Consider the following 16,969-nt stretch of genomic DNA (forward strand, 5'->3'; position numbering starts at 1 on the left):
TAGAGTAGAGTAGAGAGAGAAGGCAAAGATTGTTGCCAAGATGTTGTTGTAAAAGACTTGTAACTTCATTGAAGAAATGGTGAAATTTATGGGTCGATTCGACAATTTGCATGGTCTCTATACTTCTCGTATTTGATTTCATGTTATTAGATGAGTGGAAGAAATGTGTTTGATTGATGGTGGAATTCGTAATCCATACTACTAGCAGTTTGTTGATTGCAGATTTGCCTTGTGTAGTCAACTGGAATCATTCAGCTTAAGCTTAACTTCAATTGTCGCTTCTTCATTGATATGCATCAACCTGATGGTGTCTATGCCTGCAGTGATGATTTGAACATCATAAAGCTTTCCTTCAAAGATCGCACTAACCTCGTGGAGATGTTCCTGTGATGTCAAAACAAGACTTAGTTAGAATTTCATCAAAGATCATTCATTGCTCTTACATTCTTAGTGTTAGGATTAAATCCTTTCCTCACCCTCGTCTTTTTCCTTTTTTTAAATCAAAGCTAGTAAGAGCCTGTGTTCCAGCAATATTCAAAGCAAATCAGAAGTTCAGGCATCAAGTGTAAGTCCCCTTGTGATTCCAGCAAATCACATCATACCACAGAGAGCTTATCCACACGTAGAGATCCTACAACGAAGAACCTTGGAGTCATCCTGATTGATCCTTTTTCGCGATATCTTCAGCAATCAGAGGCTTTATTCAAGAGAGGATAAGGTACCCTTGGGTATTTTATTCTGTGTTTGATAGTGTACAAAATACACGTCAACACTGCCCCAAATATTCATCATCCAATTTTTTCTACTTGTGAGACTCCTAAGGGTTCTACTTCTACCCATCTTCCTTCTTCATCAATACCCAATTCCTTTATTCCACACATTATTCTAGGAGCACAACCTTCACTTAAAGGTATCACTTGGAATCAGGAAAAATACATCAGACTAGGATGGCAACGACAAAATTTTGGTACTACCATATTTTAACCTTCAAGGTGGCAAAAAACCCATATTGGGAAGGGTTGGTGAATGCATTAATAGTTTCCAGTAAGGGCTTTACAAATCCAATAGCCAAGGATTTGTGTGGGCAATTGCTAAAGGAAGCTGTAAAAAATACACAACTTTTGTTTGATGATCAAAAGAAAATATGATGGATAAAGAGGTGCAGCATCCTATCAAAATGGATGGGCAAACGGGCAAAATAGGACTCTCTTAAATTTTTAGTGGCTTCTCATAGCATATTAGTGTTTCTAAAGTCCATAGATGCCTCACACAAAGTCAAAAATGCTGTGATTTTGAGCAATCTATTGGATGGAGCGCTCTAGGAGGTTGGGGTTGAGAATGCTGTCCAAATTATCATGAACACAACATATGTATATGTGGAAAGACTTGTTATGGAGAGGCATCCTACTATTTCTTGGACTACTTATGTTGCACATTGCCTAAATTTGATGCTTGAGGACATTGGAAAGATTAGATGGATCAAAACTGTGTTGAAGACACCAGACAAGTTACCAAATTTATCTACAATCATACTCAAGTCCTTTCTTTGATGAAAAAGCACATGAACGGAAAGAAGCTTGTGCAATTGGGAGTGACACACTTTTCTAGCCACTTCCTCAATTTGCAAAGCATTTTTGCCACAATTCCTTCTCTCAAGAAAATGTTTGTGTCCAATGCCTTGATGGAGTCTCCATATTCCACAAAAAAAAAGAGGGAGAAAGCCACACAAATAGTTTTTTTATGACTCATCCATAAAAAATGCAGAGTTAATCAAGGGAAGGTACAAATGCAAACACAAACTTCATATATAATTATCTACTTTCTGTGTTTTTGGGAGGGAGGGCGGGAGGAAGGGCTTAATTTTGCAATAATTTCAAATTTGTTTTCAATGTTTTTGGTAATAGAACATTTGGTCAAGGCTGTTCATTTGGTGGATGGGCATAGCATGTTGACGGTTTACCTCTATGACGACATGGATAAAGCCAAAGAGGCCATTTGCATTACTATAATGGAAACAAAAGAAAATATGAAATCATTTGGTGCAAACTCCACTAGTCAATACATGCCTTGGCCTACTACACAAACCAAAACTTATAATTCTCTAATACATTTAAGACCGATGAGGAGATCATGGTAGGTGTTGTCTCATGCATTGATTAGATGGTGCTCGAAATTGAGATGAGAGACAAAGCACTTGATGAGTTGGAGATCTACAATGGTGTGGAGGGGGGCTTTTTTTTCAGCTGAAACAATTTATAGGAGGGAAAAATAACAGGCAATTAAAAAAGCAATTCTTTAATTTTTAGCTTAATACTACAAGTAGAAACTATAAATTTGAATGTTCAAACAAGGTCTAAATTTTTTATTTGGTTCTTATATTTTTTTAAATGTTTTCTTGGTAGATTTCTAGTGGGATAATTATTTCTAGTGGGAGAATTATAGTGTTGGCACACCAAATATTCAGAGGCTAGCTATTTGTGTTTTTTCCTATCCTTGTAGTGCTTCAAGGTGTGAACACAATTGGAGCCTATTTGAGAGCATTCATACCAAAAAGAAACAAGTTGACCCAAGATGTAATGTCCCCACTTTGAAATAAAATTTAATAATAAATGATAATAATAAAATTAAAATATTTAAAATTAAATTAAAATATAAAATAATATAATTAAATATGATTAATTAAAAATTAATTAAGTTAATGAAAAGTCAAAAGACATGAAAGGAAAAGTTGTGACTCCCTCAACAATGAGATATAAAAGGGAGAAGAGAACCTCATATGAGAGGGGGGATAATTTGGAAATGAGAAGTGCAGATCTAATTTAAATAAAAAGTGCAGATCTGATTATGAGAGGTTGTGTCCCTTTCAAAGGGCAGAAATGATGAAGAGTTGCACTCTATCAAAGGGAATGGTGAAAGGATGTGTCTCTTGCCAAAGGGCATACATGATGAAGAGGTGTGACCTCTCCCTCACATTGAGAGATATAAAGGAAAGGAATCAAAAGCATCTAGTAAGAGCACCATGGATCAGATCAGATCAGAACTATTATTAAGTTACAGGCAGTAACATCCTTGTTCTTGGTGGTATGCATGGGGATGTGTTTAATGAGTATCCTTAATATATGAAGCCCAATAATGTTCTTATGCAGAATTAATAGTAATACTAATATGGACTGCAATATGTATGATAGTCATACTTAATTTCATATACGTATTCATAATACATAAGAAATATATATACTTATAGTCTAAATCATGTTATTACTTTCCGTATTTAAGAAGATGGGATTGAGATGTTCCAAAGAGGGGTAGTCTAAATCCAAGCAATAGGTTAAGTCCCAAGATAGGGTGGGGATCAGCGACCAATAAGCCTTGAGGGTATAGACCCAAGATAGGTAAGGGCTTGGATCTGTAAACTTTGAGGGAACCTATTGTAGTTGGTCTCTAAGCGCTTCGGTAACATATGTAAACCCTTCTCCCTTAAAACTGAAGTAGTAGCAGGGTTTGATATCTATATTAAGAACTGTGAATAATGAAATTAATCAGCTAATGAGAAAAATAGACAAGCACTTGTTAATAACTTATTGAAGAAAATCTATCAATTTTAGTATATTTAAATAGATCAGGTAGGGGACATTACACAAGAGCACCTCATGACCTTGTCTTCATTTGCTACAACCTTCGCATGCAAACCAAAAAGATGGAGGGTCCTTCTCATGTTGCTACTAACTTCAATGGCATCAATCCTTTTGATGATTGGACCACCCAAGAACATAGTGATGTCCTACTTACTAATGAGGATCTTGTTGAATTGGAGAGAGCCACAATGCAAGCAATTGAATTGGAGGCAATGGAGGAAAATGAAAACGCTTTTGAGGAAACAATCAATCAACATTTTGATACCAACTTTCTAGTTTGAGGCCCAAAAAATTAAGTTACACTAAGAGGGGGATGAGGAAGATGTAGATTACTTCTGGCCTATGTTACCCCAAGTTTCCGGGATGAGGGGATGGGAAAACAGGTTTTTAGGACTTTTTTTTTCTTGGAGCAGGGGACGGCTATTTATATATATCAGTGAAACAATAGTCAGGAAAAAATCCCGATTAATCCCGATTATTCGGCAATCGGCAGTGCTCCCGATTAATTCGCCCAAAAATCGAGAAAATCATTGACTATTTTTTGCCGACTTTCAACGATTTTTTTCGGTTTTAATCGGACAAAAAACGCAATTAATCGCGCTGTTCAAAAGCCCGTGAAAAAAAAACTGCCGCAAAAACCCTAAAATGTCCAGAAAAAACGATAAATAGCCATCTAATTTTCAGCTTACTCACTCAACTCGAATTCCCGCGATAGAGGCGAAGTTGAAGTCGAAGGGAAGGGAACAGGGGACGAAGTTTAATTGTACGGAAAAAAACGTCATTTGTTTTCCTGGTGAGGCGAGTTCATTTCATGGAGAAGCGACTCTACAGACTGCAGCTTTCATATCATTCTCTGTTGCCGTCGTCACCATGTCCTAAAGAGGCGATTCTGCAATTAACATATCACTCTCAACTCCTGCCCTGCCCCGCCATGTCCAGACACACGATTCTTTCCTTCTCCACCATATATTTATTTGGTTGTTTTACGTCTTAAGTTTTTAAGAATTTCATATAGTTTATAATCAATATTTATTACTACTTTTTTTATAAAATTTATAAATTATAAATCAAATATATTAAAATATTAATATATTAAATTTATAATAATATAATTATATAAATTTTACAATGTTATACTTAGTTAGCTTTATATTATTATCCGGAAAAACGGTTATATTAAATTAAATTAAATTTTATAAACAAATATGTTAAATCAGATAATTATAAAACATTATATGATGCATTTTTATTATTTAATAACAGATTTAAAATGGCCATTATTAAATTGCAATTTTATTTTACTATTTTATTGTAATAACTTTTTATTATCATTTCATAAACTAAAAAAATTAAATTATATTTTATAAACATCTATGTTAAATTTAAAATCTATTTAGTAGTGTTAAACTATTTTGATAATTTACTGGATATATTACTCTTATTTAAAAACAGATAAAATTATATAAGGCGAATGTAATTTGATTGCGAATTTAATTTGATTTTTTTTTTCCGAATTGTTACCCGTGTGGAATTTAATCTATTTTCTACAATTCATGTGTTGAAGTGTCTATTTTATTTGCCTACAATATCTCTATGCTATGGAAATGCCCTTAAATATTAAAAAAAAGTAGTTTTTGATTGTTTTTCTGCAGTTTTTTACGTTTTTTTGTACATACGATTTTTTCCCGATTTTTTCACGATTTTTTCAAAAAATCTTATACTTTTGTTTTGCGGATTAATTCCCCAAACGATTAATGTTTCTTTGATATATATATATATATAGGGAAATCTGAAATTTATAGAACACTGTAACACAATAAACATTCATCATAGCAACATAATAGCATTTGTAAATCAGAACCTAGATTCTAAATCTAAAATCATTGAATCAATGATCATTCATCGAATCATTATTGAACTAAGAACATAGCATCAAACGAATCAAATCGAATCATCATAGAATAAGATTAAGCACATAGGATAGCATCATGAGCAAATGAATCAAATGAGAATTCAAATTTCAATTTCATACATTCATAGATATAATTCATTGAAACAATAAAAAGTATCACTATCAAGTATCATATCATATATCAAAATATTTAAATAAGCAAAGGCTGCAAGTTTCAACAAAATGAAAAGTTAAAGACTTAAAGTATCATATCATATATCATGATTCAATTATCAATGTATCGATGTATCATATAATATCAGAAGACACAAAGTCTCAAACTTCAAAGTCAAAATGAAAACAAAAATAGTATGTTGCTGCCCCTAATCTTGATCCACATCAAAATCACTATCACTGTCACCCTAAGCCTCAAAGGTTGCATCATCCAACGGAATGCCAAGCAATCCCTGCAGTGTATCGTCCTCATCAACCCGAGTGGTGTCTTTGGGATTAATATCCCACCATAAAGCTCCGAGTCTCTCGATCCGCAAGTCGTAGAGCACTATGCACAACCACTAACTTCTCCACTCGTTTAGAGGTAAGCCTAGTCCTCTTTACGGAGTGGATAAAGCTATATGTAGACCAATTCCTCTCTACAGCAAAGGAACTAGCAACCTGTGAGAGGAGACAAATGGCAGGTGACTCAACTCTGGTGCATCTGACCCATGCCATTGCCACCATCCAACGGGGATTTTCTGTGCCTTTATTGTTCTATCCATCTTCACCTTTGGTGTGCATATAGCTTTGTCCACATATAGATTTATCCACTCCGTAAAGAGGAATAGGCTTACCTCTAAACGAAAGAAGTTAGTGGTTGTGCATAATGCTCTATGACTGAAGACTCTAGAATATTGACAGACTCCAGCTTTACGATGGGATATTAATTTCAAAGACGCCACCCAGGTTGACGAGGACAACACACCGCAAGAATTGCTTGGTGTTCCATTGGATGATGCAACCTTTGAGGCTCAAACTGACAATGACAGTGACTTTGATGTGGATCAAGATTAGGGGCAGCAACATACTATTTTTGTTTTCATTTTGACTTTGAAGTTTGAGACTTTGAGTCTTCTAACATTATATGATACATTGATACAATGATAATTGAATCTTGATATATGATATGATATTTTAAGTCTTTAACTTTTCATTTTGTTGAAACTTGCAGCCTTTGCTTATTAAATATTTTGATATATGATATGATACTTGATAGTGATACTTTTCATTGTTTCAATAAATTATATCTATGAATGTATGAAATTGAAATTTGAACTCTCATTTGATTCATTTGATCATGATGTTATCCTATGTTCTTAATCATATTCTATGATGATTCAATTTGATTCATTCGATGCTATGTTCTTAGTTCTATGATGTTTTGATGAAATCATTGATTCAATGATTTTAGATTTAGAGTCTAGATTCTGATTTATAAATGTTATTATGTTGCTATAATGAATGTATATCGTGTTACAATGTTATATAAATTTCAGATTTTCCTATATATATATAGTCATCCCCTGCTCTAGGGACAAAAACGTCCCGGAAACCCATTTCCCCGTCCCCCCATCCCGGAAACTCGAGGTAACATAGGTTCCAATAGATCTTTTAATTCCCATCCTGATTGACTACATAAACACAATTATAGTTTTGGTAATTTTAATGTTTTAATGTTAATTGTTTAGTTTGGGAAGTCACATATTTGATGTACAAACAATCCTTCAAATCATCTAATCAATTTTCAATCATGCATCTCCCACAATTTGAAGGTTTTTTGCACATAGAATCTTGCACATTGAGAAAATGAACTGTTTTCCTACCTTCTATATTGGTTTGCAGCTCTTGAAGTTATCCACTTGCTCAAGCAAAGCTTGCATCCTTTCTCCAACATGATTCCCTCTAGCACTCTCTTGGTATCTTGGCTCTTTATCACATTGTGTGGTATATAGTGAGCACTCTTTAGATGTCTAGGTACTATTTCCAATACATCTCTTCATTCCCATTCTTATTGAATACATAAACACCATTGTGGTATTGTTAACTTTAATGTTAAAATGTTAATTGTTTAGTGTAGAACATCTCATCTTTGATGCATCAACAATTCTTCAAATCATCTAATTAATTTGTAATCATGCACCTCCCACAACTTAAGGTTTTTTGTCCCACAGAATCTTGTGTACTGAGAAAATGAAGAATTGTTATCATACCTTCTCTATATGATATCACACCTCCCTCTCTTTTGGAAGTTGATCCCTATGTGTTTTGATTCCAACATGCTTTTGCAACTTCGACAGATCCTTCCTTAATGGTTTGCAACACCTTAAAGTTATCCACTTGCTCAAGTGAAGCCCACATCCTTTCTCCAAAATAGATCACTCTAGCACTCTTTTAATGTTTTGGCTCTTTGTCACATTGTGTGACAATGTCCTTGCACTTGGATTATGTTTCCAGGATTTTTCTATCATTACCTTTGGTGTGCACATCTAATCCTTCCAATGGTTTGGCAGCCTTGGTTGATCCCAAACTTGCTTTCTTACAAGTGGGAATGATATAATATAGCCCAAAACATATATCAACAACTTAAAAATGCACAAACAGCTCTATCATATGGATAGATTGTAAATACAACACTCCAATTCCAACTCTTCAATTGCCTATAGTTATAGGCTTCTCAATGTTTGCTCCAATTATTGACTCCCACATGAAATGAGTCTTGTCCAGCTCGTGGAAACTTTTCCTTGAGGACTATTTAGACATCTCATCCTTATCCATTTGGATGGTGGAAGTGTTGATGTAGATCTCAAAGTCAAACTATCCTTGGTATCCCACAATGGATTGTTCCAAACTTCCTACTATGTTTGATGTATTGCTTTTGTACAACAATCGTCTTCATATATGCTTGGAACAACTTCTGTAATGCCCAAATTAACTATATATATGTATGCTACTGCTGCTGACATATGCAAATCAGTTATATGGATGCACAGTACAAGTATTCTGATGATAGAGCTAGCTTCATATGTGCAAGTACAATTTTAAACCTCATTCATTTTTGGATACAAATGCTACAATTGTGGTGTCGTATGATTCAAGTTGGCTTTTTCCTTTATTTTGATGCGCGTCAGTCTATAGTTCTCTCCTCTTAACTTTGGCTTGGAGAACGCCAATCCCCCTGAAGTTTAGAAGAATGTTCAACATACTCTTTGTTTAAGTAAACTTTTTTAGACCTTACTAGTTCTTTTCAAGTATGTTCCTGTACTTGGATTTGCTCACCATCTAAAACCATTTCAATGCTTTCCCTTCCTGCCCCTTTCATAGTATGTATAAACCAAGTGGACCTTCATGCTCCTCTATTTGGATCTTGTAAAAATCTGGAAGTTTGTAATGTCCCCAATTTTTTAGGAGACATTTAAATAAATTGATTTTTATTAATCAAAATATAAATAAAATATTCATACGATGACTTAATATTAATTAATTTAATTAAATAACAATAAAATAATAAAATATTATCATAAAGCCACTTTATTTAATTGAGTTCTCCAATCGGCCTAATCTTCTAGATGTTTCCTGGAGGGCTTTATAAGGAGGTCCTGGGGTTGTAGCAAGGGTATGCTTTTGGATTTGATAAATGATTTAAGATTTTTGGAGACAAAAACCTTCAGGAGTTTGACAAACGGGCTGGACGAAAATCTAGTTCTTCCAAAGGGGATTCACAACGGAGTTAACAGCTGAGCCAAAATTGTGAAGTCTCTGTTAGAGATAGATTTGCAGAGCTAAGGTATTTTGTATATGTTTGAAAATAAAGATGTGTTATTCTGAATATTGGAAATAAGGTTGTTGTGAATTCTATTTGGGTGGATATGATTATAATGAGCCGATTCATATAAAAATTATTTAATTCTATATTATACCAGCATAATGTTTATGGGTCCCAATTTATGATCGAATGGTTAAAGAGTTTATTTTCTCCATAAGGAATTTTAAAGTCTTGGTGGTGGCTTAATGAATATTGGGATTATTGTGCGAAGTTGTGGGTTTGATTATCAGCAGTAGCTTTCTAATATTTCAAATGTTTGGCGTTAGAAGTTGATATCTTAATATTTTTTATCATGGGTTTGATAAGCATTGCAGCTTTCATTTATAGCTTGGCAAAGGAAAAAATCAAGGTAATCATTTAAACCCAATAAAAGGTTGCAGTTGCCGGAAGTTTATTATTATTGAAGCGGGACATTACAGTAGATAAGTCTATGGGCGGACGAAAGAAATATTTGGACATGGGAGTCTCCTGCCTGGACGCAGTCTCCATCCTGAGCCGTGAATAATGAATATATCATCAAAGGTAGATGGTGATTCGTTGTTACGGGCAGAATGAGTATTTATTCTGAGCACCTGAGCATCGATTGTGTCTAGAGGAATGTTGTGAGGAATTTGTAAGAGAGGCCAGATTAGTGTGTCTCACAATTTAGGGGGAAAGGATTCTTCATATTTGCAGCCGCTACAGTATTCATTGTTACAGACGGATATTGGCAACTGTAAAATTTGCGCCTTCCAACGCAAACCTTTTTACTGTTCCTAATCACATTACTACTGGGCCGAATTGCAGAGAGGAAGAAGAAACTGTCTAGATCAGAGCAGTGATAAGGAATGGGAGTAAATTTGATACAGGCAGAGATGGACTGATAGAAGTGGAGATATTGCAGGCAGATGGATTAGAAGGAACGAAGATCTCAGGAGATGTAATAAGTCCTATTCTGAGTTAGCCAATTTGCAATCTTGAATCCTTTGATATTAGGTTTGAGAACAGTGATATATGATATTTGTTTCTGTGAAACTTTAACTGGTCAATGTGATATTTGACTTATAATAAGTTCAGTTTTGTGATTTGAGGAATTGTTCAAATTTGACTGCAAAATTTGTAAATTTTGCAAACAAAATCTATTACAAATTGGCTAGGGATATTTCAAAGTTGTTATTTTGCATGGTGGACTGGCTAAACTTGGGGTGTTTTCTCCCTTTACTCACTCTCTCATTGGATGTTTAAAATTTTTGCTCAACTGCAGGCTTTTGTATTGAAAATGCTTCTCTACTTCTTTTCCTTTTTCTCTAAACTTCCCTATCATCTTTATTCTACCTTTCAGTTCTTAACTTCTTTGTGTGATGATTGTGCTGAAAATTCCAACATTTAGCATCCCAACAACCATTAATAATGCAATAGCTACATACAGTGGAGTCATTCCTATAAAGCATCTCTCTTTCTTCATAATAAAAAAATAGCATAGTTCTTGTGTTGCACAACTTCCTTCATTGCTCAGCTTGATAAATGGAACTTGCAACTTGCTCTCTTCTTTGACTCCTTTCTATTAGTATGCCTCTAGCAACAGCTCTTCATATAATGGTTGATCCTCCCACAAAACTGTAATGTCCCTACTTTGAAATATTATTTAATAATAAATAATAAAAAAATTAAAATATAAAAGAATATAATTAAATATAATTAAAATTTGTCCAAGGGGTTGAGCTTAACTAGTTAAAACACTGGGTTCTCACTATGGAGACCCAAGTTCAATTCCCAATAAGGACATCTAAAGTGGAATTCTAAGTTGTGACTCTTGGCCTTCCATAGGATGGGGAAGGTCTTGGGTCAATCTAATCAAACATAATAATAATAATAATAATTCAAAATATTGCGGCTACAGCCTATTACCTATCAAAAAATATATATATAATTAAAATTTGATTAAAGTTAATGAAAAGTCAAAAGGCATGAAATGATAAGTCGTGACTCTATCAAACGTGAGATATAAAAGGGAGAAGAGAAACTCATTTCAGGGGGGGGAATTTGAAAAATGAGAAGTGCAGATCTGATTTAAATAAGAAGTGCAAATCTGATTATGAAAGGTTGTGTCCCTTTCAAAGGGCAGAAATAATGAAGAGTTGCACTCTTTCAAAAGGTGCTAATGGTGAAAGGGTGTGCCTCTTGCCAAAGGGCACGCATGATGAAGAGGTGTGACCTCTCCCTCACATTGAGAGATATAAAGGAAAGGAACTAAAGCATCCAATAACATCACCATGGATTGATAAGATCAGAACTGTTGTTAAGTTATAGGCAGTAACATCTTCGTCCTTCGTGGTATGCATGGGGATGAGCTGAGTATGTATGTTTAATATATGAAACCTGATAATGTTCTTATGTAGAATTAATTGTAATATTAATATGGACTGCAATATGTATGACAGTCATACTTAATTTCATATATATTCATGATACATAAGAAATTAGTATAGCTATAATCTAAATCATGTTATTATTGTCAGTATTTAAGAAGATGGGAATGAGATGATCCAAAGTGGGGCAGTCTCAATCCAAGCAATAGGTTAAGTCCCAAGATAGGGTGGGGATCAACGACCCATAAGCCTTGAGGGTATAGACCCAAGATAGGTAAGGGCTTGGATCTGTAAACTTTGAGGGAACCTATTGTATTTGGTCTCTAAGCGCTTTGGTAACATGCATAGACCTTCTCCCTTAAAACTGAAGTAGTGGCAGGGTTTGATATCTATATTAAAAACTATGAATAATGAAATTAATCATCTAGTGAAGAAAATAAATAAGAACTTGTTAATAACTAATTGAAGAATATCAATTAATTTTAATATATTGAAATAGATCAGGTAGGGGACATCACAAAAACATACATAGATGAATGTTCCAAATTTCCAATAAAATTGAGATAAATGATCTCTTCTTCTACAATGTTACAACACAAACAAAGGCTTGAAAGACTTATATGCATACCTTTTTAGATTTCCATTACGCTTCGAGCTTACATAAGGCTTGTGGAGGGGAGCTGTGTTATGAGTTATATTTTCCTTGATCAACATTTAAAAAAAGCCCTTAGTTTATAGTAACTTCCTTGAGCTCTTGCTAATATATTGTTGCTTTCATGAGTTCTGCAAAAGTATCTGAGGCTTGCATATAGTCAACTTGCCACAACTTCAATGGGATTTGTTATGTCCTGGCCATCCTTTCCCATGGCCAGCCACCTAATTTCTTCTGACCCTAAAATTTTGCAGCATAACTAAATGCACATTTCAAGAAGTGTTGACCTAGTTTTAGCTATCTATGGAGATAATATAATTCCATTTTTTCCCTTCTTTGGCCAAATTCAAAAATAAAGAATAATGTTGCTTGTTTAAGTCATATGACAGCTCATGATGAGAAGAACAAATGATAAGTTGTTTTCACTGGGTATGTTTTAACATTGCAACTGCGCACCCATGTGACACTGATATTCATTTAAAGAAACCAAATAAATAAGAATAAAATCAGAAAGCAAAGCAGAAACTATGTTTACAAACCCCAATCCCTATACTGTAAGTGTAGACACTTATGAATTAGACATAGCAACAAATGCTATAAGTTTTGGCATTGTAACTTGCCATACATCCTCAAATGAGCCATCATGAACCTCTAGCAAAGGAGCAAGAACCCTAACCCCATGCCCACAGTTTTTGGTAAATGTGTTTATATAGAACCTTATCCATTTAGTCAAGTACCCCGATTTCAACTTAGGTCCACATCTCTGTATCACCCATGAGTCTTCAAGTGTTATTGATTCAAATGCACAATGAAATGAACCTAGTCTAGAAGGAAACCAAAATAAAATTAAGCAAAATCCACACACACACGTGCACTACTACTGTTGATAAATCATAAAAATCCACTAGAATGAAACCGGATCTTATTTTTCATTTTTGTGCAATTATAAGCAAAAACCTATTAACCTGTTATTAATAGCCCCTTCTTCTTTACGGCCTTCTCCCTTTGTAAGGGCCTCTTCGAAAAAATTATTGGTTGGTTAAAGACTACAGCATACAAATTGGTTGGATATGTCAGTTTCCTTTGAAGGACAAGATGCAAAAGCTAAATTTAAGAAGATGTCTCCCTATTGAGATTGAAAAAATTGCTAGTTTCAATATAAGAATTAGCTTTCATTGTGCCAGAAAAGCTTGAATGGTTCTACAAAGATCTGAATTTGTTGCCCACTAGAGTGCATACCTAGGTGCTCTTTTTCCTTGCATGTGAGGAAGACATATGCCTTGTAATCATAAAGTTTTGTTGATACAAATCATTTAATCTATTGAGTGATATTAGATGCATTTCGTTAAAAAGATACATTTTGAATTCTTCTATTGGATCACCCCCAATACAAAAAACATAGCCATTGTTCCTATCATGGATTTTAAGCAATGTCAGTTACCCACAGCCAAACCATGTTAAGATAATACACCATGAGCATAATGAGCCCTAAAACACAAGATGCCTACATGTGCTACGACTTTTGATTTTGTCCTAGTGAGACTCAGAGCTCAATGGCATATACATTAACCCATCTAAGTTCATTGCCTGGTTACTGGAAACAAGCAATCGGTTAACAAAATCCCAAGTTATCTCTAGTAGTTGGACACACTTTATTTTATCTTATATTTCTAGAATTATGTGCTTTATTTCTAGAATTATGTCCTTTATAATCTAATGTTCATACATTCTTGGTTCCTCTTAATGGATTTTGAATCTGTCTGATTAGTGTGTAAATTGTCTTCGCTTTTCCCTACATAAATCTCAAGCACAAGGGTCCTCTTGTAATCTAGGATGCAAAGTCAGCATTCTATTATTAAATTTTCAAATTACTCAAGGCTATGGCCGTTATATATTTTGTTCTTTTTAAAGATTTGTACGATAGTTTTCTGAATGTTGCTTAACTTTCATCCTTTATCTGCACCGGTACTATTATTATGCCATTCAATTGCAACTGACATATAACGTATTGTTCTGGTACCAGATAATCTCCAGCAAGTGGATATGCACTTGATTGACTCAACCCCAGACAATCAACAAATGGATACCACAGTGCACTCGCTAACTATACCAGTGACCAGAGGATTTTTCCATGTGTTTTAACTTCTGTCCATTAGCTATGTTGACATTATTATTTTTTTTATAAAAAGGCATTAAAGTTTATATATGATAAAATTTAATATAAGTTTTACAAAGCTATGTTAACATTATTAGTATGTTGTTTGATTGCAACTGACACAAATTCTATTGCAACAATCCTAGAAGATCTCCAACAGACAGGCACACATTCGATTGCTACTTACCCAGATGATCAGCAGCTTAATACAGGTGGGTAACTCGCTACTGATAACACCAACTAGGGGATAACACCAATTTGCAGGACTCGCCTCGGCCCTACAAATAGTAAATGCCCTATACTCTCGCCTGTGCGTACCAGGCATAAGTGCTCTGCCCTACCTGATGATTGTGCTACAAACTCAATAAATATAAGAAACTAGGCATTTTATATATTAAATATAAGAGGTTTTGCTAAAATGAAAAGATATGTATAGATTGCGGACTGGAGCTCCTTATATAGGTAATTTCATAATCATGATTCCTAGCTGTGGGGCACAAATGGTTACAGTGATAATGAGATTAGAAAATTTGATTGATATAAAGAACGCAAAGATTTTCTCCATATCTTTACAATGCACTGATGAATATTTCTAATATATCAATAATACAAAATAGAACAAAATTATCGAACCCGTTTCTGCTTAATCTTACAAGGTGATGAAAGAATATTGCAAAATGATTGAGCGCGCTGAAGAAGCCTACCTTTGTTTGGAGCTCACAATTGTAGGTCCTCCCGCACGAGAAGTTGCAGTGCCTTTTAGTTGTGGAAGATGTTTAATATTCTTCTTCCATTTTAAGGATTTTGCGGCTGACCTCGAAAATACAGAGGAGATGGGAGAACTTTTTCTCTCGTTGTTTTCATGACATGTTATGGGTTTTATTTTGGTTTTGTTTTTTATTAAAATTATAATTTCTCAAAAATGCGGGGAATTTCAATTGTTAAGATGAGGGGTTTATGGAGAGCTTAATTTTACATTTGGGATTTAGGTAAGATATAAAAAATTATACATAAATTAATATGTTAGAGAGCATAATTTGATTTGTATATAGAAAAAAAGAGTGGACAACACTTAAAAGAAGATATATATACAACATTTAAAGAGTGGACATTACTTATGTATTGAAATATACACATAAAAAAATATTCTCTTAAAATAAACACAAAACTAGTTATATATATATTGTTAAATCTTAAATATATATTGTTTGCTATTATTGAACAATTATTTAGAAATAAATATTATTTTAAAAATATCAAAATAATTTTTAATGGTGTATTTAGATGGATTAACCACTAGAAACTATATAGTATTTATACTTCAAAATTTATGCATCATTGAAAGTTAATAGATTGTTTTTCAATAGAACTTAGAGGTTCTTGAAGCTAAATAGAATCTCAACTAATTATCAATTGATGGAAATTTTCAAAAGAGCATATAGGTTTCTATTGTAAATTGACATAGTCTTCAAATGTAAAATTTTACACAAGCATATAGCAAAGTGAGACAAAAAAAAAATTTGTCCCTAATAAAAAATCTCTAATGAGAAAGAGTGAATCATGTTAGAGTATTCGGGTATTTACTTGATTAATTAAACAATATTTGTTTAATTATTTAAGTTCCCTTTATTTCTTTTACACTTAAGCTAACTTTAGGTGCATAATAATTAATTCTTTTATTAATTATTATGTGCAAGCCTAGGGTTTTCCCTTTTAGGGTTTCTTGACCTATTAAAGGTTGAGTTCTTTCTTTTCATTGTATGAAGAAGGATTATTATTGACAATACATTTTGGAGATTATTGAGCTCTCTTTTTTGGAGCATATTTTTCCTGTGTTTTTGTTCCTTCTGTGATTTGCTTCTTTGCTTCTCCTTGTAACAGGTTTTTCAGCTTGCAGAGATCATTTGGGCTCATGTGGTGTTGTATTTTCTCAACTCCTATAAATCAATGGGGCCTAAACTGAACATTGCAAAACAAATGTCCCATATTTTTAAGAATGGTGAAACTTATTGTGGTTGGAGATGTTGCCATAGAAAGCTAGGAAAGTTGACAAAATCAAAGTGAATGCCCCATATTTTTACAAATAGTGAAATGCTGCTATAGAAAGAGAGGGAAATTGGTTCTTGAATTGTAGATAATTCATGACTATTTCAAAACTAATATAATTCTACAAGATAAAATGTAAATAATAATACTATTGATGATTCAATATGCATCATCTCATGTTCCTTTTCCATTTGAGAAACCTAAAAACCCAAACTAATTTGCACTTTGGGAACCGTAATTTCCAATTAAAAGATCCCTTAGAATTGAATTCTCTCACTTGGTTTCTAGGAAGTTCCTCTATTTTAAATATGAATACACTATAATAAAGTTGAATGTACATCTTAAATCTTTGTTGAACTAAA

At 33.8% G+C, this 16,969-nt stretch overlaps 1 protein-coding gene across 1 annotated transcript in view; it reads right to left on the reverse strand.

Moving 5' to 3' along the window:
* LOC131043447 (large ribosomal subunit protein mL43) overlaps positions 1-15,424 on the reverse strand; it is a 67,892-nt gene extending 52,468 nt beyond the window's left edge. Inside the window, exon 1 of the mRNA XM_057976644.2 lies at positions 15,266-15,424. The gene's annotated coding sequence lies outside the window, so the exon portion shown is untranslated. The remainder of the gene's footprint in view (positions 1-15,265) is intronic.
* Positions 15,425-16,969: the final 1,545 nt, after the last annotated feature.

Source organism: Cryptomeria japonica, chromosome 5 (genome assembly GCF_030272615.1).
Source record: "Cryptomeria japonica chromosome 5, Sugi_1.0, whole genome shotgun sequence".
NCBI classification, from domain to species: domain Eukaryota; kingdom Viridiplantae; phylum Streptophyta; class Pinopsida; order Cupressales; family Cupressaceae; genus Cryptomeria; species Cryptomeria japonica.